At 52.0% G+C, this 23,612-nt stretch overlaps 1 protein-coding gene and 1 pseudogene across 1 annotated transcript in view; one reads left to right on the top strand and one right to left on the bottom strand.

Moving 5' to 3' along the window:
- Positions 1–23,612, top strand: part of Tmem132c (transmembrane protein 132C) — a 180,584-nt gene that overhangs the window by 52,260 nt on the left and 104,712 nt on the right. The window lies entirely within an intron of this gene.
- LOC143407248 (oligosaccharyltransferase complex subunit OSTC pseudogene) lies at positions 19,875–20,323 on the bottom strand (annotated as a pseudogene).

The following is a 23,612-nucleotide window of genomic DNA, read 5'->3' as shown; positions in this document are numbered from 1 at the left end:
GGAAGCAGCCTGCAGACCAGGGTGGCCTGTGGCATCCCAGCCTGCCTGGGCACAGACATCCAGTGTGTCATTTACCAGGCATCCAGGAAGTTGCTGTGATTTTTTTTTTCTGATAAAAAAGTCATATGCTAGATTCATTTCTATTCCATTTACACAAGCTGTCCAGAATAGTCAAATCCACAGAGTCCAAGAGCTCTGTGATGACAGGTGCTGGGGAGAGAGCAAATAAGGGTGACTACTCTGTGACACAGGACTTCTTTGGGGGTACTAAATATATTCTGGACTTAGTGCTAATGGTTTGCTCACCCTTGTGAACATGCAATGCATACAGAACACTCTAAAATGGTGACATTGTGATATATGCATTACATATAAATTAAAAAAAATAACCTCCAGGTTTAAGGGTATGCTGGATACCACTTTACCCAGGGTGGGGAGGACAAAAAGCCTGGGGGGGACAGGCAGATAATGCAGTCAAATCCCAACTCTTTAGTTGTTTATTTTTCTAGTTCTTAGATCTGCACATCTTACTGTTTGTTGAGCACCTAATGTGTGCAGAGTGACCATATTGGGAACACAGGTGTCGGACCGCACAGGTGATTGCACAGGTGCAGGGCCGAGCCACCCATTGTGCAGGTGGGGAAGCTGGTGACCCACCTGCCCAGGCCTCCGGAGCTGGTGAGAGGCCACGCTGGGACTGTGCCAGGCAAGCGGGTGGCTCAGGAGCCTGCAGGACTCTCTGCTCTGCCAGAGCTGGGGCTATGACTGGACCCAGGAAGGCCCAGGGGAGCAGGGTGGCCACACAGAGCCGCTCGCCTCCTGGTGGGCAGCAGGGCAACATCAGAGTCGGTCTCTGACCCATTCTGAATTCTTCCCTGAGGTGCCGGTGGCTGGCAGAGGCCCACCCAAGTGGGCGCTCCCTGGATTAATTTGCTGGATACTAAACCAGCAAAGTCCAGCAATGCCTATGACCTCTAGACAGGGACCCAGCATTCCTCAGACTTGGTATCATTCCTTATGATTGTGGCAAGGATTTCAATGTGGCAGTGCAGAGAGCAGCGGGGGAGATACCGCTCCTCCACACTGGTGAGTTGGAAGGGAAGCAGGGCTGGGCAAGGAATTGATGGACGCGAGTTCCAGGGGAGGGGGAGGACACACTTCTCACGTGGCTGGCAGCTGTCTTCAGCCCGAGCAGAGCCCTTCCCATCCACATCAGAAAATCACCTAGAAAAGGTCTCCTGTCGGCTCTGATATTGATGGAGACTGAGAAATGCATTTAGTGCTGGGAAAAAGAAAACTGGCATTTTCTCAAGATCTCGATCACATTTTAACTCTTTAGGTCTTTGTCATCAGGAAGCTCAGGTGGTCTCAGCCTCAGCTGAGTGGATCTCTAGAGAGTTTTGTAATCACTGGCTGAGACCCTCTGCTGTCCCCTGAGTTCCTACTCTGAGGCCAGTGGCCCAGGTGATGGATGCTCATAGAACGGTCTTGTCCCACCTGAGTGGGAAAACATTTGATATTCATGGTGGCCATCTGCATTCCATTAATAAGGGATTTTTGTTGTTCTTTCCACATTCTGGGGGACAGAGTCTCAATTATCCCCATGAATACTGGCAATCCAGCCTACATCTGAAATTAAGCCTCACTTCCACTATGATTTAAACGATGTCACACTTATTTCCTTGAGCAGAATTGACTTCCTGATTATGGTTCACTCACATTTAAAGTCAGTTGGTGTATCAGTGATCTACTGCTGTGTAACAAAAAGCTCCCAAAACTCAGTGGCCTAAAAATAATGTTTATGGTTATTTCTCCCCCTTGTGAAGTCTGGCAGGGATAGGGACTGTGCTGACCATTCCTAAGGATCTCTGGACATCATGCTGGACTCACACAGTGGTTGAGTAGATGCATCCTGTAAGTCAAGGTCTCAGTGTCCTGCTGGGCCAGCAAGCTAGCTTGGGGAAGGTTTTCAGAGTGCAACATCAAGCATGAAGCAAGCAGAAGCACTCGTGATATCTTGAGGCCAAAGCTGGAAAGTGGCACCTGGTTATTTCTATCTTGGTTTATCCATTGTGCTGTCTCTGGTTGAGACCAGAATTGAGGGCTGGGACCCCCCCTCTCCTGGAAGGACTCTGCAAACCACCTTTCAGAGAGAGGAAGGGATGAAGAACAGGGACAATGAGTGAAATATGTCCCAGGAGATGTGCACCATCTTGCTGAGAAGCCTTGCAGCACGGAGCCGGTCCCGCTGCCTCCATGATGGGACCTGAGATGTGGTCTTCCCATCGGCTGAGTTTGACTCGGAGAGGAAAACTGACACCATAACCCATGTTTCACGAGGACTCCAGCTTTTCCTCAGTCCCATATGCACGAGTCCCTGTGTTAACAAGTCGTTATTATCAAAGATGCTACCGTCTGCTCACTTGACCAGAGCCCAAGCAGGTAGCCTCTTCCTGGGAGAAAAGCAGGCCACTGCCTCGCTTCCTGTGAAGCCGGCGCAGTACATGCAGACAGCCGCTTAATGAGCACTCCTTCCACGAGCCTGCAGCGCATTCCCACTCCATCTAGCCATGAGCTGTTTAATGAAAAACACTGATTGTTGTTTTTGGAAAATTTTAGCCCCAATCTCCAAGTACTTATGATTCTTAAAGAAAATCACTTGTTGAGACAAATGAGCACAAGTCTCGCTTCTGCCTCTCAACTCCAGGAGCTGAGAGAAGGGGAAAGCCAGGAAGAGCCCCTTCTGGGAGATTGTCCCCGTGCGGGCCCAGGATAGGTTCGCAGAAATCACCAGTCTTTTATTTAATCCCTCCGGTGTGGCTGGGAGTGTCTGCTTCTGACCCGAGTTACCATTCAGACCTTCCCGGATGGCTCCTGCACCACCCTGTAGCTCACGGTGAGGCAGAAACAGCTCCCCAGCACGTGGGCACTTCCAAGGCGCCCTGTCCCTGATGCAAGGTCCAGGGCAGCTGAGCCTGCCACAGATGCTCTGTGCACACCTGCTGGACTCAGACGGCTCAGCCACACCTCTTCCTTCCCTCACGCCCACCCCACACTCCCAGCTTGAGTTGCGACCTCACACAGGTGGCCGTGGAAGGCCTGTGGTGGTGTACTGGGGATGCATGGAACATTCTGTCCACTTCTGTGGGTGCTTGTGAGCTTTCATAGTAAAGAGTCAAGAGAAGAGGGAGGCTATGTGAGGGCCAGCCTATGATGACACTGAACAGGCAGACAGTCACCCAGCACCCAGTACCGGCACAGCTCCCTGGCCAAGGGATGGGTTGACCAGCTGCAGCCCATGAGCCTACCAGACCATCTGTTTTTATACAGCCTGCGAGATAAGAATGGGTTTAAATGCTTAGAAGAAAATATTTTGTGACAAGTACAACTTAAACAAAATTTGCAATTTAGTGTCCACAGATAATGTCCAGCTGGGGCATGGCTGTGCTCACTCCGTTACATTTTGGGCTTCCTCAGCAGAGCTGGGTAGTTCCAAGAGATGGTGTGGCCAATAAACTGAGATTATTGGCTCGATGGCCCTCTACGGGGACCACTCCCTGATCCCTGGCTTAGTGCTTAAACACAGGCACAGGACTTGCTGGGTCCAGGAGCACACCCACTAGCTGTGCTTTCCCTTGAGCAAGTGCCTGCACTCAGCCACTCCTCAGCCCCCCACGCCCACCCCGTAGCAGCCGTGGTGATGGATCTCACATCTACTCCATACATTTTTTTCTTTTCCTGCCATCCTGGGGATTGAGCACATGCTGGGCAAGCATCCTACCGAGGAGCTCCATCCCCAGGCCCATGTGGCTTTTGTGGGCAAATCCGCAAACCTCAGCCTCTCCATGGCTCTGACCTGGTTGTCAGCAAGCTGGGAGGGACTGCATCAAGATACCCAGGTTGTGGGGTGAGGGGCGAGAACCGCTCTCCTGCTCAGAGCTGAAATTCGGAACCCTGAGGCTTCCCCTTAGTAGCAGGTAAGGTGCACATTTGTCTTCCCAGCAAGAGCAGAATGGTGGGCCCTGAGCCGGCCCGGGGTGCCCCTCCTCTTGGAGCCAGGCAGGCGTGAGGAGGACACAGAGCATCCACGGGGGAAGCGGGAGGAGCCCTGGGCACACTCTGCTCTGACTGCCCAGCTCAGCTCTTCATCCTCTTCCAAATGACATTCATCCAATAGGATCCAACTAACTGAGGAGGTGTGTGAACAGGTTCCAGGTTCCCGGCCAGTTCAGAGAGGGAAGGGCTGTCTGCTGATGGTCACTGTTCCCGGCTCTTGGCACCATACCCAGCAAACAGTAGGTGTTTAATAAATGAGAGCTGAATGTGAACTGCTCGTGGAATACAGGCTTGTGTGTGGTCAGTGCTGCCTGAATATGTTCATATTGGGGTAACAGGCCTGCGTCCTCGTCACTGTCATTGCCATCACAGCAGCAAGGACCACAGGGGGGCACACTCAGGGAGGGCTCCCAGGCACCAGCTATAGCTCAGACGCTGGGCAGGGATGAGGGCGTTGAATGCTGTCCACACCTGGTGGTTTCCACCCGAGGCAGAGGACAAGGCAGGGCGGTTTCTGCAGCCCGGGTTGCTCATGCAGCCCGCCGGCACCTGGCCCTCCGGATCCCTGCTGTACCCATGCTGTCAAAAGGCCAGGGGCCATTGCCACCTCCAGGGACACTCGGAGCCTTCTGCTTGTGTTCTAGGTTTGGTGTCAGATGCAAAGTGACGGCAACTGCACTGGCATCCTCAAGAGAGCAGGGAGGGCTACAGTCCCCGGTAACCATCTCCTACACAGGATGCTCTTCCTGACCCCAGCCCTGCTTCTTATGAGTACATGGCACACCAGGATGGGTAGGGCTGTTAGGGAGCCTCACAGGTGCTCCAGTGCCTGGGGAAGTCATCACTGGTCCCAAAGAGTCCTTTAGAATGCAGACAGGGGGGCACCTAAGCTGCTTTCCCCACCAGGGTCTTGGTGTGAGGGTCCTATTATGTCACACACTGGCCAAGCTGCTGGACCTGCAAGGGGCAGAATGACACCCTGAGTAGGTCCTTCCACTTCAGCTCTCAGGAGCTATCCCAGGGGTGATGGTGAGCATAGTGGGTCTCCAGGAGCACGTTGCCCCCAGGCTCTGCAGTCTTCAGACCAAGGCTTGGGCCCATCCCTCTCAGATCCCTGCCCCCCTGGGGGCATCTCACATTTCAAAGTGAGAGCTCCTTCTCAATCTTCCGGGTGATCACTCAGGAAGAGAAACAGCCTGGGGGAAGATCCTGGGAAGGAGACACTCCAAGCTGGAGGTGAGCTGCCTGGGAAACCTGGTTCCTCTACAATGAGAAATTTCTGCAAAAGGCCCTTGGGCGTCTTCAAGGACACTGGAATGGCAGGGAGCTGGAGAGAGAAGCCCCTTTCTAACCCTAAGGGGCTTAACCCTGGTGATCCCCTCCCCTCCTGAGCTCCTGAGGACCTTTCCAGTCCCCTCTGCTGGGGAGAGGGGGCTTCCGTTTCCAGGGGACTGCTGGTAAAGGCACAGACTTGGTGGCACATTCCGCCCCTAACGTGGCAATGCCAAGCCCTGCTCTCGGTTGCAGCAACCCCTCTCACTCTGGGCCTTGGTGAGAAGATACATGGGAATTTTGAGTCCCAAACTGTCCATTCTGTCCCTTCCCCAGTCTTGGCGCTGAATCGTAATCTGAAGCAGGTAATGGGGGCGGCGGTTCCTGAAGGGCCGAGACCCATTTTCCCTCCCACCTCCTCGCTTGGGTTTTTATCCACTTTTCCCCTCTCAGTGGCTGTAGATCATATTTACAGCACGTGTCGCTTCAAGGTTAGACACAGATGTCAGATCCAAAAAGAATGGCCTCTCTCTGGATGCCCAGAGCTGCGAATTCATGTTCAGGAGACTGGGATTGACACGTTCTGCTCCGATTTCATTTTAGAGATGGAATAACACAGTCACTCCTGGAGACAGAGTGCAAAGCCGACGTCCACCCAGCTCCACCTTCCCACCTGGATGGGTCCAGTGGGCCATGTGGGGCATTGGCTGGCACGTGGGCTGCTGCATTTCCCACTGTCTGACGATCTGTGTCACCTTTATCTGGAGCCTTGGGTGACTTAGTCTGTCTTTGAGAAATGGCAAGATTATTCAGACATTCCTATTTCCAAATTCCCAAGCCTGACGCGGTGGTGAGTTTGGCAAGTGCAGGGAAATCCCAACATATCTTCAATAGGAGAAAGGGGACGAAGGGAACAGAATTGGACACCAGGAAGGAACCTGAATTGGTGGAAATTGACCCAACATGCGTCTAGAAGCTACAGCCCTCTCAGCAAGCCCTCCCCTCCCAGATGGCAGCCACGTGCCTGTCTTCACAGCCCCGCCTCATGGCTACCGAGGCCAGGAAGGCTTGGGAAAGGCTGGCTCCTTCTGGAAGAGTTTTGTTTCCTTGGCAACTTGCCTTCCCTCTCTGTTTTCCACATGCTTGTCCACCATCAGCCCCACCGGTGTGCACTCGAGGCTGTCCTGCTGGGGTGGGGCAACCTGTGGTCCAGGAGGCTTGCACCATGCTACTGAGAGTAGCCATATGGTGGCATCTCGTTTTACTCATCTGTGAATGGGGCTCACACGAAGGAGATGGAGAGGAGGGGAAAGGAAGAGCAGAAAGAAAGGGAATAAAACCTGGAGAAGATGTGGTCCTTACCTTCGAGAGCACGCTGGTGGCCAAGGTTTGCTCTCATGCCACCGAGATGTCAGGAGAGGAGGGAGCCAGGGGACTGGGAGAAGGGCAAGATGTGAGGACATGCAGTGATCCTTCCCAATGCTATGTGTTAGAACTCCTAGGATGTCTCTATTTCTTGACTACCCCTCTGCTAACGGCTGCCCAGTGCAGAACCCTGCACCTGGGACTTTCACACATCTTTGAGATACGCTTTCCAACCAACCCAAGAACTTAGAACCGCTCTTTCTCCCCTAATGTGCTCCAAGACTGCAGAGTTTGCAAGTGTGTCCCGAATCCCAAAAGACAGATCTGGGCCAGCGTCTGGGTTCTAACTATTCCTTCCAAATGCAGCTAAAAACCAATCCTAATTAAGAGGACTCAGTTTGTAGCAGCAAGAATCAATGGAGGTTAACAGGGGAGGTAATTTGGGAATGGAAATCCTTTTTCACCCTTTCTTGGTAAACACTCAGTTCCCTGAATTGAATGTCTATGAACAAGCCTGGATTTTGAGTCAAGCACTTGGTATTGATTACGGTGGGACTCCAGGTCATACTAGTGCAAAGCCTCTGTGTAGGTAGCTGGCCTGGCTCTTCCACAATGAGGAACACCAGCAGGCTGCCCTCCGCTCCCCTTGCCCAGGGGCCTTCCTGCCCAGGGAACACCTGAGTCACCACAGTGGCTTTGTAGACAGTGCAGATCTCCCCCACACACACACCTTGCAGCCAGTGGCAGCACATTTGAAAGGGTGATTTTGTGGATGGAGCCTGGTACCTCTGTGACTCAGGTACAGGTCAGAGAAGCTCCAAGAGGGTCAGTGATGGGGCATGACCTGTTGTCAGGTTGCAGTCACAATTTCTCCTCACGGAGCATCTCTGTGGCTGCTTTACTACTTACTAATCATCTCTGATTGATCAGCCACTCATGAAGTGAAAAGCCCTGGTAGTGGAGTAGGGAGAACACCCACCGATCATCAATCAGGAGAACAGGGTTTGGGAACTCCCTCTGGTCCTGGATGGAGGTGTTGGTATGGAAAACTCCCTGCATCCTAATTGCCAGAGCTGATTCTGTAGCATGAAGATAACAGCGTCTGTCCTCACTACCCCACAGGGTAATTTGTCAGCAGTAACAGCCGGGTCTTGGCGCTGTCCTCCATCAGGTCCTCTGTAAGGCTTGGAAGGCACAGCCAATGTCATGCTTTTAGCTATAATATCATTGGGGACGGGGATGGCATGATAAAACCAAGGCTGAGTTCTAAGTGACTCCTCCGCGGAGCTCAACCAGTGAGGACTGGAGCTGACTTCCAGCCCAGCATTGGCAGATGCCCAAAACCAGACTCTTCACCTCCACATGGTTCTGTTGGATGGAAAAATGGCAGGTGAGAGTGAAGGAGCTCTGTGGGCAACCAGAACTAGCCGGACAGGTGAAGGGCATTGATAAGGCACAGGAACACTGTTTAAAAAGGGGTCAGATGAAAGGAAACAGCTTGCTGTCTGGACCCTCCATTATTCCTGGAATATCAGAACTTCGAGGGGGATGGATTGGCTGCCTGGAACAGCTTGAGCCACTGGTCAGTTGGGATCACCAGGTGATTCTGCCATGGGCTTTGCCACAGGCTCCTGGTCTCAGTTGGTGCAGAGCAGCCTGTGAATTCCTGACAATGTCAGCTAGAGGACTGTGTCAATGCAGCAGGAACAAGTGTCTATCAGTCCCTACTCTATTTCTGTGACATGCTTTTGGCTCCAACATAAACTTGAAGTGTGCCGATATCCTCCCTATGGCCAGCTGGCACTCAAGAAACGTTCCTTAAACCACTCAGGGCCTGCTGACCTTATTCCCCACTTGCTCCGTAGGTGTCTGGTGCCTGATGTGACATTGGCCTCCAAGTCTTATCCACCTGCTCAGACAGGCTTTCCACATACTCAGGGTGTCACCTGACTTCTATCCCTAGCTCTTTCTCCAGAACTCTGGGTGGACTAGCTTTCAGCCTCACCAGCTATCACCTGGGCTGTCCTCCAGCTATCTGCTCTGCCCTCTCCACCCTCTCATTGGGTACCAACTACTTTTTTGCTGCATTAATTCTCTCTGAGGGATGTTTCAGATGGATTCTTCTGGACCAGTATAGCATAATTCTTTGCATCTCTAGGACCTAAAGTCCTATACAGACCAACTTTTTAATGTTTTCATTCTGGTGATATGATCCCCTTCCTTGGGGATTCCTTCTGTAGAAGCCTTTGTGTTGTTCACTACTCTCTATATGGCAGAATCTGAATGATCAAGAACAATAAAACTACGTCCATTCCCACAATTTCTATTCAACGTTGTACTGGAGGTTACAGCCAATGCAATTAGGCAAGAAAAGGAAATAGAAGGCATGTAGAACAGAAAGGAAGGAGTAAAATGATCTGTGTGCAGATAACATAATATTCCCTATAGAGAATGCTGAGAAACTGACTGAAAAACTACTAGAACCAATAAGAGAGTTTTTCAAGGTTGCAGGGTCAATATGCAAAACCTAACAGGCATGCATTTTCTGTACAGAGTAATAAATATCTGAAAATGAATTTTTTTTAAAAAAAATTCCATTTGCAATAGCATCAAAAGGGACAAAATACCTTGGAATAATTTTGTCAAAATATGTGCAAGATTTATATCCTGAAAACTGGAAAATATTATTGAAATAAACAAAAGACCTGCCAAACAAATGGAAAGATATCTGTGTTCTGGGATTGGAAGACATAATATTGTTAAAATAACAACACTCCCCAAATTCACCTACAGATTTAATGCAATTCCTATCAAAATCCCAACTGCTACTTTGGCAGAAATCGTGAAATGGATTCAAAATTCACATGGAGGGACTGAGGGTGTGACTCAGTGGTAGAGAGCTTGCCTACCATGCACAAGGTCTTGGTTCAATCCCCAGCACCCACACAAAAAATAAATAACTGAAACAATGTAGAAGAAGAACAAATTTGGAAGGCTCACTTAACTTTTATATTTCAAAGCATACTACAAAGCTATAGTAACCAGCATTGCATGGTACTGACATAGATATAGATGATGTAGATATAGCTATAGACACATGCAGATCACTGGAATACCAAGTCCAGAAATAAACCCATCAATTTATGGTTGGTTGGTTGATTTTCAACAGGAATGAATCTCAAAAGAATTCCATGAGAAACAGTTTTCTTATGGTTATCGCTGTTGTTCACAGTACTAAGTATTGATCCCAGGGGCTCTCTAGCACCGGGCTACATTCTAAGCCCTTTTATTTTTTATTTTAAGGCAGGGTTTTGATACGTTGCTGAGATTGTCCTCAACCTCCTGCGTCAGCCCCCTGAGTTGCTAGGATTGCAGGCATGGCCACTACACCCAGCACAATAGTCTTTTCAATAAATGGTGCTGGGACAACTGATGTGGAGCCTACGTCACACCATCTACAAAAACAAATCAAAATGGATCAAGACCCTGATGGGAAGAGCTAACCCTTAGGAGCAAACAAGTGCACATGACCTCGGATTGGGCAATAATTTCTTAGTTACAACTCTAAAATCACAGGCAACAAAAGAAAAAAATAGAGGAATCAGATTCTATTAAAATTAAAAACTTGTGGACTCAAAAGAGCACTGGAAAGATGGCAAAGCCACAGCCTACAGAATAAAACAAGTCATCTGTGTCATTATCCGATGAGCATCTAGTGTCAACCACTTGTAAAGCACTCGCTTCTCAACAATAAAGACACAATTAACTCAATTTAAAAAATAAAAGATATCAGTAGACATTTCTCCAAGGGCGTATAAATGGCCCAATAAGTACATGGAAAAGGTTCCCAACATAATTAGTCACCAAGGAAATGCAAATCAAAATCACACTGAGATACAGCTTTCTACTCACTAGGATGACAGTGACAAAAGACACAAAGGCTGGAAAGGCCGTGGGGAGGTGGAACTCCTGGGCACCACCCATGAAGGCACAGGATGGTACTCGGTGCTGTGGCAGCTCCTCAATGGACCCAGGGAACATCACACTAAGAATTTCACTTAGCCAGACCCAGAAAGTCCAGGGCCCAATGTTTTATCATCTATGCAGGAGCTAGAGAGAACTAAGGGGCAAAAGAAGGGTGAATGCCATAAAAATAAGGAGCAAAGTGAAGTATACAAAGGGGCCGTGCTCATGTGAGAATCCTCACAGTTCACTATGGTGTGTATCTCAGGAGCACCAATCCCAAAGCAATAAATAAATAGACAGAAAAAAAAGTTAAGCAGAGTTGTCAAATGGTCCAGCTACTCCCCTCTTAGATACACACTTAAGAGAACCGAGAATAAATGCCCAGACCCACACTGCTGCATGAAAACCACAGTCATAGCCATAATGACCAGGGGAGGAAATGACCCAGATGTCCATCAACAGCTGAGCGGGTGAGCAGGGACGTGGGGAAAACCCCAGGATGCTCTCCAACCCTGAGAATGAGCACCCCCACCAACCACGCTGCCCTCCTGGAAGAACAGCTGTCGCTCCCATTCACCCCTGAGAGCAGATTCCAGGTGTCAGTGCTACAGTGTGGTCAGCCCCTGGCTGGCTGCCCATGCCATGCCTCCGAGAGGGGAAGGAGCTGCTCGGAGGAAAGACATCGGTGACTGGCAGCCTCTCGGCAGGCTTGACAGGGCCAAGGCGACAGGCGATCTGTGAATAATCTTGCCCTCTCCAGACACAGCCTCATCAGGGATGATAATGGCCCTAATGGATGACACCTACCAAAGAGCCCACTGTGGCGGCGCGGGCTTGGAGCGCTGAGCCGGGCTGGGGCTGCTCCCTCTGAATAGAATCACGTCCACGGAGCTTTCCATTGCCCTCTCCTCCCAAGTGTTTCTCTTTCCTCCCACTTAACCAGTCACGGAGCTTTTCAGGGGGCCGTGTCAGTCGGGGGCTGGGATAAAAGCTCTGCCATTACCTGGAGCATTGTTAAAACATGAAGGGCAACGTGCGTCTCATTATCCAGGTCTTCAGAAGAGATGGCATCCAGCCAAAACGATACCATTAACTCTCGGGCCTCGCTTCCGAGAATCCCCACTTTAAATAATAATTTCTTTGAGAGGGAGTGAAGGAAACTTGAAGGCTATCATCGGCCTTGGGACCGCAGGGCCCCCAACACCCAGAGATGTGTTATCTGCACGTGAGGCTTTCTGAGCCGGTCTTCTGAGACAGTGGTGTGCATCTCTCAGAGGCAGGAAAATCCTCCCACCCTGGGTTCAAAGGCAGCCGGGCACAAGTGGCTGGTCTTTGGGGGAGGATACAGTCCCCTTTCTAAGCTCCGCAGTGGTCTTTTCTTCCAAGGACAGCTTATTTATGCCCTGGGGTCTATGAAGTGGGGAACTGGGCTGGGTTCTGACTGACCTCCAGTGTTCCTAGAAGTTTCATGTTGGTCATTGTAGTTTTGTATCTAAAACAACAAAAATAAGAGCCATAGCATCATGCAGGGTGAACCATGTCTGCCTGTCCCCTTTATCCCTCACAGTGTCACAAGACGACACCTGTCACCTGATGCATTAGAGAACGGTGGCCCATAGCCACGAGGATAGGCACCTGCTGGCCCTCCTAGTTGACGTGGCCCAGGAACTTGAACAGCCCTTGGTCGGGTGATTCTAGCTCAAGGCTCCTCACTGAGGTGCAAAGGGACACAGGGCATCTGGAGCCTGCACTGGGCAAGCGGGCAGTGGGGTGGGCTTCCCTGTTCCCTCTCTCTGCCTCTCCCTTCCTCCGTCCCTCCCAAGTCCTCTCCAGGATTTCCTATGGGGTCTTTCCATGGGGTACCAGAACCACAGAGTAGTCAGACCATTTCTATGGCAGTCCAGGGGGCCCAGGAGCAAGGGAATCTTCTAGAAGCCACATACCAGCACCACAAGCTCTGTTGGTCAAAAGAGTCCCAAAGTCCTGCCTGGTTTCAGAGGGAGGAAGGTCCATTCCACCTCGAGGTGGGAAGAATGTCAAGGTCATATGTTAAGGAGACAATGTGCAAGGAAGTCACCACTGGATGACCTGTGGAAAACACAGTCTGCCCAGTTCCTGAATTCAGGCTGGTTCTGAAGGCTGCAACTCCAAGGTCAAGTATTGGCAGGGTTTGCATCTGGTAAGGGCTCTCCCCTGCCTCGCAGACGGCTGCCTTCTTGTTGTGTCCTCCTGTGGATGTGTCCCTCTGTGCATGCAGCAAGAGATCCCTGGTGTCTCTCTTTTCTTATATGGACACCAATCCCACTGAATCAGGCTCTTCCCTGTGACCTCATTGAACCTATATTCCCTTCTTGAAGACCCTGTCTCCAAGTGCACTCACACTGGGTTTAGGGGTCCAATGCATGAGATTCTGGAGAAACAACTTCAGCCATACAGTTCCTAATTGCTAAGGCTTAAATATTCCACAGCATTGACGTCAGCATTGACAGCCACGCTGTCACAGATCCTGAAGCTAATCTGTGGAAGGTGCCTAGCCTAGTTCCTGGTGCCCAGGATGCCCTTCATGATCATGACCAGCTATTCAAGGTCATGGTAAATATGCTTGTTTGCTGCTACGTCCAGTGTGCCTCTGAGCCTCTCTAGAGAAAGCACAGGAGACCCACCTGTGGACTTAACATTCCCCCTCTGGACAGTTGGAGGGGAAGTGACCAGAAAGGGACTAGACCCTGTGAGATTCCAAGCAGCCGTGATATTTCCATCCAGATCCTCTGTCACTTGTCCCAAAGTCTCCTACCTCAGGCGGGACTGCGTCCTGCCACATGCGGTGGGAAGCTGGGCAAGCCAGGCAGGTGCTGGCTTGGTTGTTTTCTTGCTCTGGGAGGAAGCCACTCACAGTGTCCTTTTTGCCCCAACATCCTTGATGTGCAGCTTTCCTCCTCATGACCAGCAGGGGGCGATGCACCAGCACAGGAGAGCACTCCAGGCACAGAAGTGGGAGCTCGGGGGCCAGGCAGCCTCAGCATCTGCCCAGACACTTGGGTCTCTTTGAAATCAGATTTTCACTCTCCACAACAAGCACAACCCTCAACCAGAGGATCACTTGTCTCCTTCCCAGAAGAGACTGTGCCAAGCCCTGCATCCAGTCATGCTGGGGGTTTCCTGCAGAGTTCTAGACAGGGGACATGAAGGAGTGGACTTGCCATGGCTGTGAGGACCACTCCAGGCCTCCAGGCTGTGGGCAAGTCAGTGCTACAGCACGGTCAGCCCCAGGCTTGGAGATAGGAGAGCAGCTCCGCGGGATTGTTTGGGGAAGATGTGTGTGTTGGTCAGCGGTGCGTTGCTATAATGGAATACCTGAGACAATGAACCTTAAAGAGAAAGGTTCTGGGGCTCCTCCAGTTTGAGACTGAATGGCCCTACACTTTGGGCCTCTAGAGGTCATGGCAGGATCATGTGGTGGACAAGGAATACTCACCCCATGACCAGAAAGCAGAAAAAGAGGGTGGATTGGGGTCCCACAGTTCTCTTTGGGCACAGTGACCTAAGGACGTGCTTTAATATGGCACCACCTCTGAAACTGTCTTCAGCATCTGCCAGTAGCCCCCTTTGGGGCCACACCTGGGATGTCTGGATCTAGGGAGAGGTCCACACCACCCTGTAGAGCCATGGGGCAGCATGCTAGTCATCCAGCAAAACCAAGGTGACATTACCTGTGGCTAGTGTCCTCCTCAGCCTGCTTGAAGCCCATCCCTGGCCTCAACCTGCCTGAGTCCCGCCCTCCCTCTGCAAATGCCGCCCTCATATCCACAAGCATTCCCCCCCCCTTCACTCTTCATCCTGCAGTTTGGGGGCTCCTGTCCTCACCACCAGACCCCAAGTTGGGCAGGAGAAGAATGTGTGGCCAATCAAACGATTCCTTCCTCCAGGCCACAGGCATTGCCCCAGAGCAGCCAGGCCTGCTGAGCTTTTTGTGGTGGGCCATCACCAAAGATCTCAGTAGACTTCAGCCACAGCTGATGGGAACAGACCCCATCTCCCAGCCTGGAAGCATGGTGTCCCCATTTGACTACCCCCCCCCCCCAGGGAGCCTGGAAATGAAGCCTGGTGGGGAAATCAGAGCTGAGACAGGAGAGAATCCTGCCAGGCCCAGAGGTGCCCCATGCCCTGGGCAACCCCTCTCTGACTTGTTTCCATTCCATTGCTACCCACCTCACCTGGAGATCTACCTGTACTTGAGAAACGTCAGACCAGGTGGAGAGGAGTGTGATACCGAGGTTTCAGGGTTGAGGGAGAGAAGAATCTGAAACCCTGGCAGTTGGGTACAGTGTTTCCACAGGCTGTTTCTTTTTATAAGACCAAACCATCCCAGCGGCTGAGACATTGAGATGAGAATCCAAAGGACAGGATTTCTCCCGAGGCACTATCTGTGTGCTTCTTCCTCGGACTGCCTTGTTGAAAAGGCTCCAGAAATGTCGGTGAGAAATGTTTGAAGAACCTCCATGTCCAGCGGCTGCGACGGGGAGCTCCCCGGTTGCAGGAGAGCTGGGGCTGCTTCCCAGGGCTGCCACTCGGGCAGCAGTCCTAAGGCATCAAAGGAGGGGAGTGTTTTATGTGTTTGGAAAGGGGCAGAGGGCCCGCCTGCCGACAGGCGAGTGGAGCCCTGAGAAACGCTCCAGGATACACATCTTGAAGGGACTCAGGGCAGCCTCTGAGCTCCTCTGCGGATGGTCACACAGCTGTGTGGTCCTGCACAGGTCCTGGCCGAGTGGGAATAAGACACCGATGGACGGTGGGAACTGGAGGATCATTTTGTGCCTGTGGTGGAGAGAGCCCACTCGTGCGGCTCTGGGGTTGAGTAGTAGTGACTATCACCTGCTATGCATGTATTTGCGGACTAGCCCGTGGTGTGGTCAGTAATCCTGATAGCCCAGGCTGACCTTAATGGTGCTGCTGGGTCTGTGGGTGAGTCATCTGAGAGATGTCACCTGACCTGGTGATGCTCCTCATGGAGAGCTACTAACTATTTCTCCTGCTAATAACCGAGACAGGGAAGAGGAAGGGACATCTGGATTCCTGGGGCCCCTCGTCATGAGGTTCATTTACAGCCTGTCCCTACTCTGCATCTTGAGCTCTCCGTGCCTCTGGATTCTCTCCTTAGGAGCAGCTGCCCTTCATCTTCCGGCTGGGGCATCACCATAGAGTCTCCCATACCTCCCCATCTCCTGGACAGTCTGGGCTGAAGGGTGGGAGGCAGGTCCTGCTATGGAAGACTGCGAGAGCCATGGCAGCTCTGCGTCTTCAGATGGTCTTGCATAGGCTGATTTGGGGGGTGGATGAGTAGCTCCAGCCTGGTGGTAGACTCGGGAACATTTCTTTGCCTTGTTTGTTTTGCACACTGATGTTTATGCCAACACATTTCTGTGCAAATATATTCTCAGTTAAACACCACCCTCTCCATTCCTGACGGCAGGTGGGGGGGCTTGCTCGCCTTCTAAAATAATTTTCGGATGCTATGAAGCTTTTAAGAGCCACTTGCCAAAGTCTAACTCACATGCAGAGGAGTACGCACATCTGAAGAGCCAATTATATCCGTAAAGGGGACACCCGTGTCACTAGAGCCCAGGGTCAGGAAGAGCTAAACTCAAGTGACATGGTCATCAGTGCCGTGGAAACCCTGCACGTTAGCCCTCTGTGGAGGGAACCGGGGGCGGGGGGGTCTGCTGGTAGTGGACATGGGACAGGGAGCCACCGTGCTTCCTTAACATACAGCAGCCAGAATGGCTGCCTCCAGCTACAGACAAAAACCTTGGTGTTGGGCTGGGGATGTGGCTCAAGAGGTGGCACGCTCGCCTGGCATGCATGTGGCCTGGGTTCGATCTTCAGCACCACATACAAACAAAGATGTTGTGTCCACCAAAAACTAAAAAATAAATATTAAAAAATTCTCTCTCTCTCTCAAAAAAAAAAAAAAAAAAAAAGAAACCTGTGGTTTGCTTAAGAGGAAAACAGCCATCCTCTTTGGTTTCCAGAGTGCACTGGATTTAATACCAAGCAACTGTCTTCTGTCTCCTCTGGGCCCCATCATGCCCAGGCCTCTGTCTTCACGGATTAGGGCACCTCAGAGGGAAAAGGTAGAGGGCCAAGTCTGTGCTACGGGGAATTGGGAATAGTCAATGTGCTTTTGAACAGTGGCCCTGAGACTGGCCACCTGCCAGAATCCAAGACCTAGACAATGAGCCAGGGTTGTGTCCCCTCCTCCTCCTGGCACGTTTCCACCGTACCTTCTTCTCTGTTGTTATTTACTGTGCCTTTGAGATCTGAGATTCTTTCTCCTTGATGAAATCCTAAGAGCAACTACCCTAAAACTTTTGCTGTCTGACCAAACGGTGAGCAGGACAGGCGGCTTGCACCCTGGTCACCACCTGTGTCTCTGGGCCCTGCCAAGTAAATGCCCCGCTTGGCCAAGAGACAGGACTTTCTGCTGGCTTTTTAAAAATAGAAGCAAACACCATGGCTTGCTGCCTTCTGGCCCTGCGTCTTCCTCCCGGGCCAGTGTGGTCCCCACTCTTTCCTGGCAGGGCTCCTCACTTCCCCCCCGCCCCCTGTGTCTTGTGAATTCGGGTTGCCTGCTGTCCAGAAGGCGCTTTGCACATTTTCTGCATGGCCTGAGTCAGTTGGAAGTTCATACCAAGTTCTGGCTTCTGTCCAGCTCCCATCAGATAGATGGGAGCCTGGTGAACCACAGTTCCCACCGATGGCCGGGTGGGAACAAGACACAGTCATCTCACTTTCCCCAGAGGTCTTCCCCGGGCAGGACCAGAGCAGCCTGGCAAGCACTCAGATGCTGAGAGGAAGCACCTTGCCCGGGCACCCCACGTTCACAGGCATCCCTCGCCTGGCACCTGGCCCCGGCGCGTGCTGTCAGGGATCTGAGCTCACCGCTAGTTCCTTTCCAAACTGTAGAAGGCCTGCGACTTGACGCTCTGCCCCCATTGACCCATCTGTGTCCACTCTGCATTCCAATAGTTCCGTGGTGCGCTTCGCCTGGCCAATTGTGGCTCCTTTTGGGGCCCTGCTAGAGACCCTCTTCCTCCACATGCCGTCAGCCCAAGAGCGGCTGCATGCCTCATGAGCATGGCGTGGTTTGCAGACTGGCGTTTGGCACAGGGGCTTCTGCCCACAACCGGACGAGGACGGAAGTGCCAGGAGTCAGCCTCACTGCGCACCAGGTCCCAACCCTGCCGGGGGGTTCCAGCAGCCTCTGCACATGAACTCAACGCCTGTATGGTCCCTTCTAGAAGCCAGACGCTTATTAAACCCAGCAGCTGGCATTCTGGTGGGGGAGCAAGAAGTCAGCCGAAATGGCCTTAGGGAACAGTCCGCAGACCACACGCTCCCCACACCCACTGTGGTTAGGAGGGTTCCACAGGCCTCTGAAGCTGTCGTGGCCACAGCGTGTCACAGGAAGGATGAGGATAACATCGTCCAGGGAAAAAGCTCAAAAGGCAGAGTTCAAGAAACCCACGGGCCCCCTCCTCCTGCCAAGTCTGGGGTGATGCTTCTTCCCGGGCCAGGTGTGGGCCACCCGAGTTGCCTGGATCACTACCGCCCAGGGAGGGATGGAGCCTTGGTGTCCAGAGACATCCCCGGGCTCTATCACCCAGGCACAGCCGACTACTGGAGGCTGCCCTCGGCTGCCAGTGCCTCAGGAGGGCAGCTGACACCTGGGACCCAAGGCCCACCCTGAATCAGTGGCCCTGCCTGGTCTGACTTTTCCGCTTGCCAGAATGAAGTTGCACAGCCTGGGGATCATCTCCTAGGAGCAGGGAGGCTGGTCCTCTGACCTTTGGGTCACCACCCAGGTACTTTGCTTTCTGCCAGGTCTACACATACCAGGATGCTGGGTGGAGCCCAGCCTAGCACAAGGCCCCTCGGGCCTCCGTGTTGGCCACGGGACCCTCTGGACCCCCATCCACTACACCCTTGTTAATCAGTGTCATTGTTCCTTAAAGGAGAAATTTGGCTGAAAACTGGCAACAATGTGGAAAATAGACAGAGGAAGTCCTCCGGGTGCCCTGCCCACCCGCATCTCCCATCGCTAGGAGAGACTCTCATGGTGGCTTCTGGGCTGCCTTGTTCTTCCTCCATACCAACCTGAGCAGAGGGGACGGCCTGCCCCGGCTTCCCTCCTACCCATGTCCTGCGTGTCCCTCTTGCTCCTTTTTCTGCCAACAGCTCCCCGTGCCTTTTCTGTCTGGGTCCCTCCAGTTCCCTCAGCCTCTTCACTGTCACTTAATATTCCACCCCGTGGAGCTGCCAGAGTTCACTTAACGGGTCAATGAGGCGTGGGTGTTTTCCAAACAATGACCACGTAAAATAGCCACCAACACATTTCACCTCTCACTCTAAGAGCCCTGGACGTGCCCTGGAGCCAGCATCATGGGAGTTGCAGAGTGAAGGCTGTGCAGTAAGGGAGCAAGCAGAGCAGGGATCTCCTGGAGTTTCCTCTGCAGGTTGGCACCGGAGGCACCCATCACCCTGAGAGTCCGTCCTAGGCCACCAGGGGGCGCTGTCCCACGCCACCAGGTTGCACTGTCCCATTCCATGGGGGTGGGGAGTGGTAAAACTTTTGGATTTTTCTTTGCCTCCTTTTTTTAAAAAAAATTTAGAAAAATTATTGATTTCTGCTCCTTTCATACATCTTACTGTTGAGCAAACAGTCTTGCACACATATGTGAAATGACCTGCTATCACACACGCCACTTAAAGTCAGAGCATCATCAATGAAGCAGATCAGCAGTCCTGAGTTCTCAGTTTATGGGATCTTGCTCCCTGATTCTACATTAACTTCTGAAAATTAGACATATCTCCAAAAAAAAATGTTAAAGGGGGTTATAAAAAATGGTCACTTTGTTCAATATCACAATTTTAGAAGAACAGTGTATTTACGAAGTGAAAAACTAAGAAAAAGACACTTAACATCGTTGGTACAACATGTCAGCAGGAAAAAATAATACTGTGATAAACTTGTCTCTGATACCAAGAAATTCTAGTCCAAGCTTTAATGTAAGTCCTGTGTTTACACTTAATTCTTCTTCGATTGCTGCTTTTTATTTTTTTTTTTCCATATTTCATAGAAGAGGACTTGGTACAGCCTTTAAAACTTCACTAACAGGAGCAAATCCAAAATCCCCTGATTTCTCTCAAAAGGCACTCTAACCCATCAGGTAGCCCGGCAGTTTCATTCTCAGGAATACTCTGGCCGTGATAAAACTTAGTAGGTTATAGACGAACCCTACAAATAGAAGAAGAAATCTACTGAGTTTTGGAAGATTTGGTGCACTGGACCGGTCCAGGATTATGAAACCTAACCACCCCCCAACCCATTGTAAACAGGAAGACGGGTGCAAGTCCTTCCATGATACATTGTCCTACTCTGTAGGCCAGGACAGCTACTGGCCTCCGATGCCCATGTTCATCAGTCATAGAACCAACATTGGAGCCAACAGTAACGTCATGAATTATTCCTCCAGTGATGAGGAAACAAGACACCACCACCTGAGCACACACGTCACGACCAATGGCGTCTGCACCTGGGCCTTGGCTTCAGCTTCAGGCTGGGACACTGCAGCACTAAGAATGGGACCCAGTACAAAGCCTCCATATTGGTGGCCTGCCTCCACTTTTTGAAATGTCAGAAGCCAAGAATTTGTGTTTGTCTTTGCTCTGGGTCTGAGATCATGTGACAAACACATACATTGAGACCCAGCAGTAGTGCAGGGGACACGGCCAAGTCCTTGTCCCCGTGGAGCTGACCCTGCTGGCAGATGCAAAGTGGACGATGTGTGGTGTGCAGGGAGAGGGAGGTGCCGAGGATGCCTACTGCAGAGGAGGGGACACAGAGGGCAGAGGGGAGCAGGCTGATGCAGGTCCCAGGGAGGGCCCTCCTGGAAGGTGGCATTTACACAGAGACCCACGTCAAGAGGGAAGGGAGTCATGTGATCAAGGGAGAGACAGCTCTGGGCAGAGGGAGCATCAAGTGGAAAGTACTAAAGAGGCCAGGGGCCAGGGGCCAGGGGAGAGGCTCAGTGACCTCTGCTCCCTGCTCCCAAGCACAGAGAAGGAAGGTCAGCGCCCATAGTAAATCACACTGACTGACATGAAGATCCCATCTCCTCCTGCCGAAGGAGGAAACCGTGCCTCTCAGTCCCTTTACTGTGTCAGAAAGAGAATGAGACCCAGGAGAAGCTCTGGAGGGGAATCTTGGCTGCAGGGCTCAGCACCTTGGAGGGTTCTACTTAGTTAATATGCAGCCAGTTCCGCCAGACGCAAGCTCTTGCAGGAGCCACCATGACATCTCCAATTATCATGGAAATTTTGTTCCTGAAGAGGAAGGGAGAAGTGATCAGAAGAGGTGACAGGTATGAAAATGAGATGTGGGCCCTGGAGAGATTTCTTTTCACCAAAGAGTCTTGGAGGGACCATGCAGACATTTCCTTCACGGAACAAATACCTTCAAAATGTCCGGCCTCCCTTGGGTGTAGTGCACACCTCTGTGATGACCAGTGGCAGGTGGTCTGGGGCGCACACCAGAGGCAAGGGAGGAGAGGCCTCTTCCATGGGGAAAGAGCCCCCGACCAAGCCCACCCTGGAACATGGTTTTGCTCCTGGGGGGTCTGTTAGCTTCCCGATTTTCCAGGCTGAGCCACCTACCAAGTCCCACAGCCAGAGGTGCCATGGGTCTCCCAGCACCTAGAGTAATCTTGCCCCTTCCTGTGAGGACATCAGCCCGGGATCCACTGATGCAGGACCGTCCACACTTAGGGCGCTCCCGAAACCAGGCCCTGGAGAAGTTGACCAGAGTGTTGTGACTGGGTAGCGTTCGGGGAAGGGGAGCAGCTCTCAGATGGGCCTGCACGGCATTCCAACACCTCATCCAGGCCCCCCACTCCACCCAGCACTGACGGGCAGCCTCCAGTCCTCCTGCCACTGTCAGAGAAGGACACTGAGTCCAGGGAGTCCATGACCCAGGCCAGCGTCCACACTTCCCTACGCTCATTCCATTGATTCTTTTATTTGGATGTTACATCTGGATAGAGGTGGGGGTGGGAGGAGCCATGCCATCTGTTCAATGTGCAGGACTTCCCCAGGTCTGACTTGACCCCCAGGACAAAGTGACCACCCAAGGAGCAAATGGGCACGTTGGCATCATTTATAAGGAAGAGCCTTGTGGTCCATGAGAAGTGGCAATATTGGAACCCCAGTGCTGAGTTCTATCTGTGCCCTTACTGTAAGGACCAGGCAGTTACAACCACCGGTCCCTTGTGCCTCTGTCCCTCATTCGACAGATACTTGGCAAGTTCTAGTAGGCTGTGGAGACTGAAGTGAACACAGCAGAAAAGATTCCCTGTTCCCTGGTAGTGTAGGAACCCAGACCATAAAACATGGAAATAGACGGCAGGCTGTTGGCCGTGGACTCTGAGTACAACATGCGATAACAACTGGCTAAGGCAGAAGAGCTCAGCAGAACGAGGCACCCACGTGGCAAAGTGGTGGAAGTCTTACCTCGGAGACACCTCGATCCCTCACAGGTGAGATGATCCAAGGGGTGGATGGAAGGATGGACAGGTGGCAAGGCCAGGGGGCAGCAAGTGTGGGCTGACCACAGGTTCTGGGTGGTGGTCCGTGGTGCTGACTGACAATTCTTCTGACTTCTCTGTATGTTGGGACATTTTGCCACGAGGTTTGGGGACGGCCATTCGGAGGCCCTGCAGATCGTCATGCTCCACCCCACAGCCTGTGTTTCCTCTGATGAAGCCAGTTATGGAAATGAGGGGCTTAGACGGGCAGGATGGAGCTGTGCTTCTGGGGGCTGAGTTATGTATGTAAAGCTTGCTGCCGGCCAGGAACACCTCGGACAGGTGCAGGAGGAGCGCGTCAGCCACCCACCAGCTTAGCCTCAAAGACCCGGACAACCTGTCAGCCAGAGACCTCCGGATTATGGTACGTGGAAAGTCCCTGCAAAGAACGTTGACCTTCGGATGCCAGAGTCCTCACCCTCAGGGAAAGCCTGGTTAAACTCCAGCCTTGTCCCTTTTATTAGAAAGGACATCTTATGCGGCACACACAGAGTCGCACAGAAGTCTGCGGCCCGGCCCTGCCCTCCCTGGCCTTCTGTGGATAAAGCTTGTATTTGCTGGGCCAGTGACTTATTTGTGCAGAAAATGAAATAATGTGCTCACCGTGAATGAGACGGACAGGGAAGGCACCTGGCGTGTGCTCCAGGAGTCTTTCAGGTTTGTCCAGAGCTGTTTTGAAGTCAATTCTGGGTCTCAGGATGGCAGCTTGGACAAAAGCCAGGGCGCTCCGGTGCAGCTGCCCTGTCCCTCGGATGCTGGGCCTGTGGCTTAGGGAGAGAGGGCTGCAATCACGGGAAGTGGTCCTGCATGGACAGGGCGGGGCTGCTGGCCACCCATGCCGAAAGCCCACCTCCTGTCTTCGCCGGATTTTAAAAGGAACGATGGTTACACTTTATTCGTGCAAAAAATCACCTGAAGAGACCTTTCGTAATTTTTTGGAAATGTTACTTATAAAAGTGACATTTCCTTTTATCTTCAGTTTGGATATCAATTGCTTCCCTCACCCCTTTGAAGGAACCACACGTGTGGAAGACGCCTGGGGCACGTTCCAGCTTAGCTGCCTATGAGCCGCACAAGCCCACGGGAGGTGGTCTGTCTTCCTGCCCTGTGTCCCCAAGCATCCTGTCTATGAATGGCACCTCCCTCCCTCGTCCTGTGTGAGGGCCAGATGTATGTCTGGGGACCCTCGGGAAGTGCTTGGCAGTAGAGAGCAGAGCATTGTGTTGTTGTATGTGATGTGCGTGTTACACGGGAAGCGCCACATTGGTCAGTGTTTCTGTGCTGGGGGTTAAACAGGCGCAGTGTGTCCCACCA

Source organism: Callospermophilus lateralis, chromosome 1 (assembly GCF_048772815.1).
Source record: "Callospermophilus lateralis isolate mCalLat2 chromosome 1, mCalLat2.hap1, whole genome shotgun sequence".
Classification (NCBI taxonomy): domain Eukaryota; kingdom Metazoa; phylum Chordata; class Mammalia; order Rodentia; family Sciuridae; genus Callospermophilus; species Callospermophilus lateralis.
The sequence above is the reverse complement of the archived record's forward strand: the minus strand, read 5'-3'. Positions and strand labels throughout refer to the sequence as shown.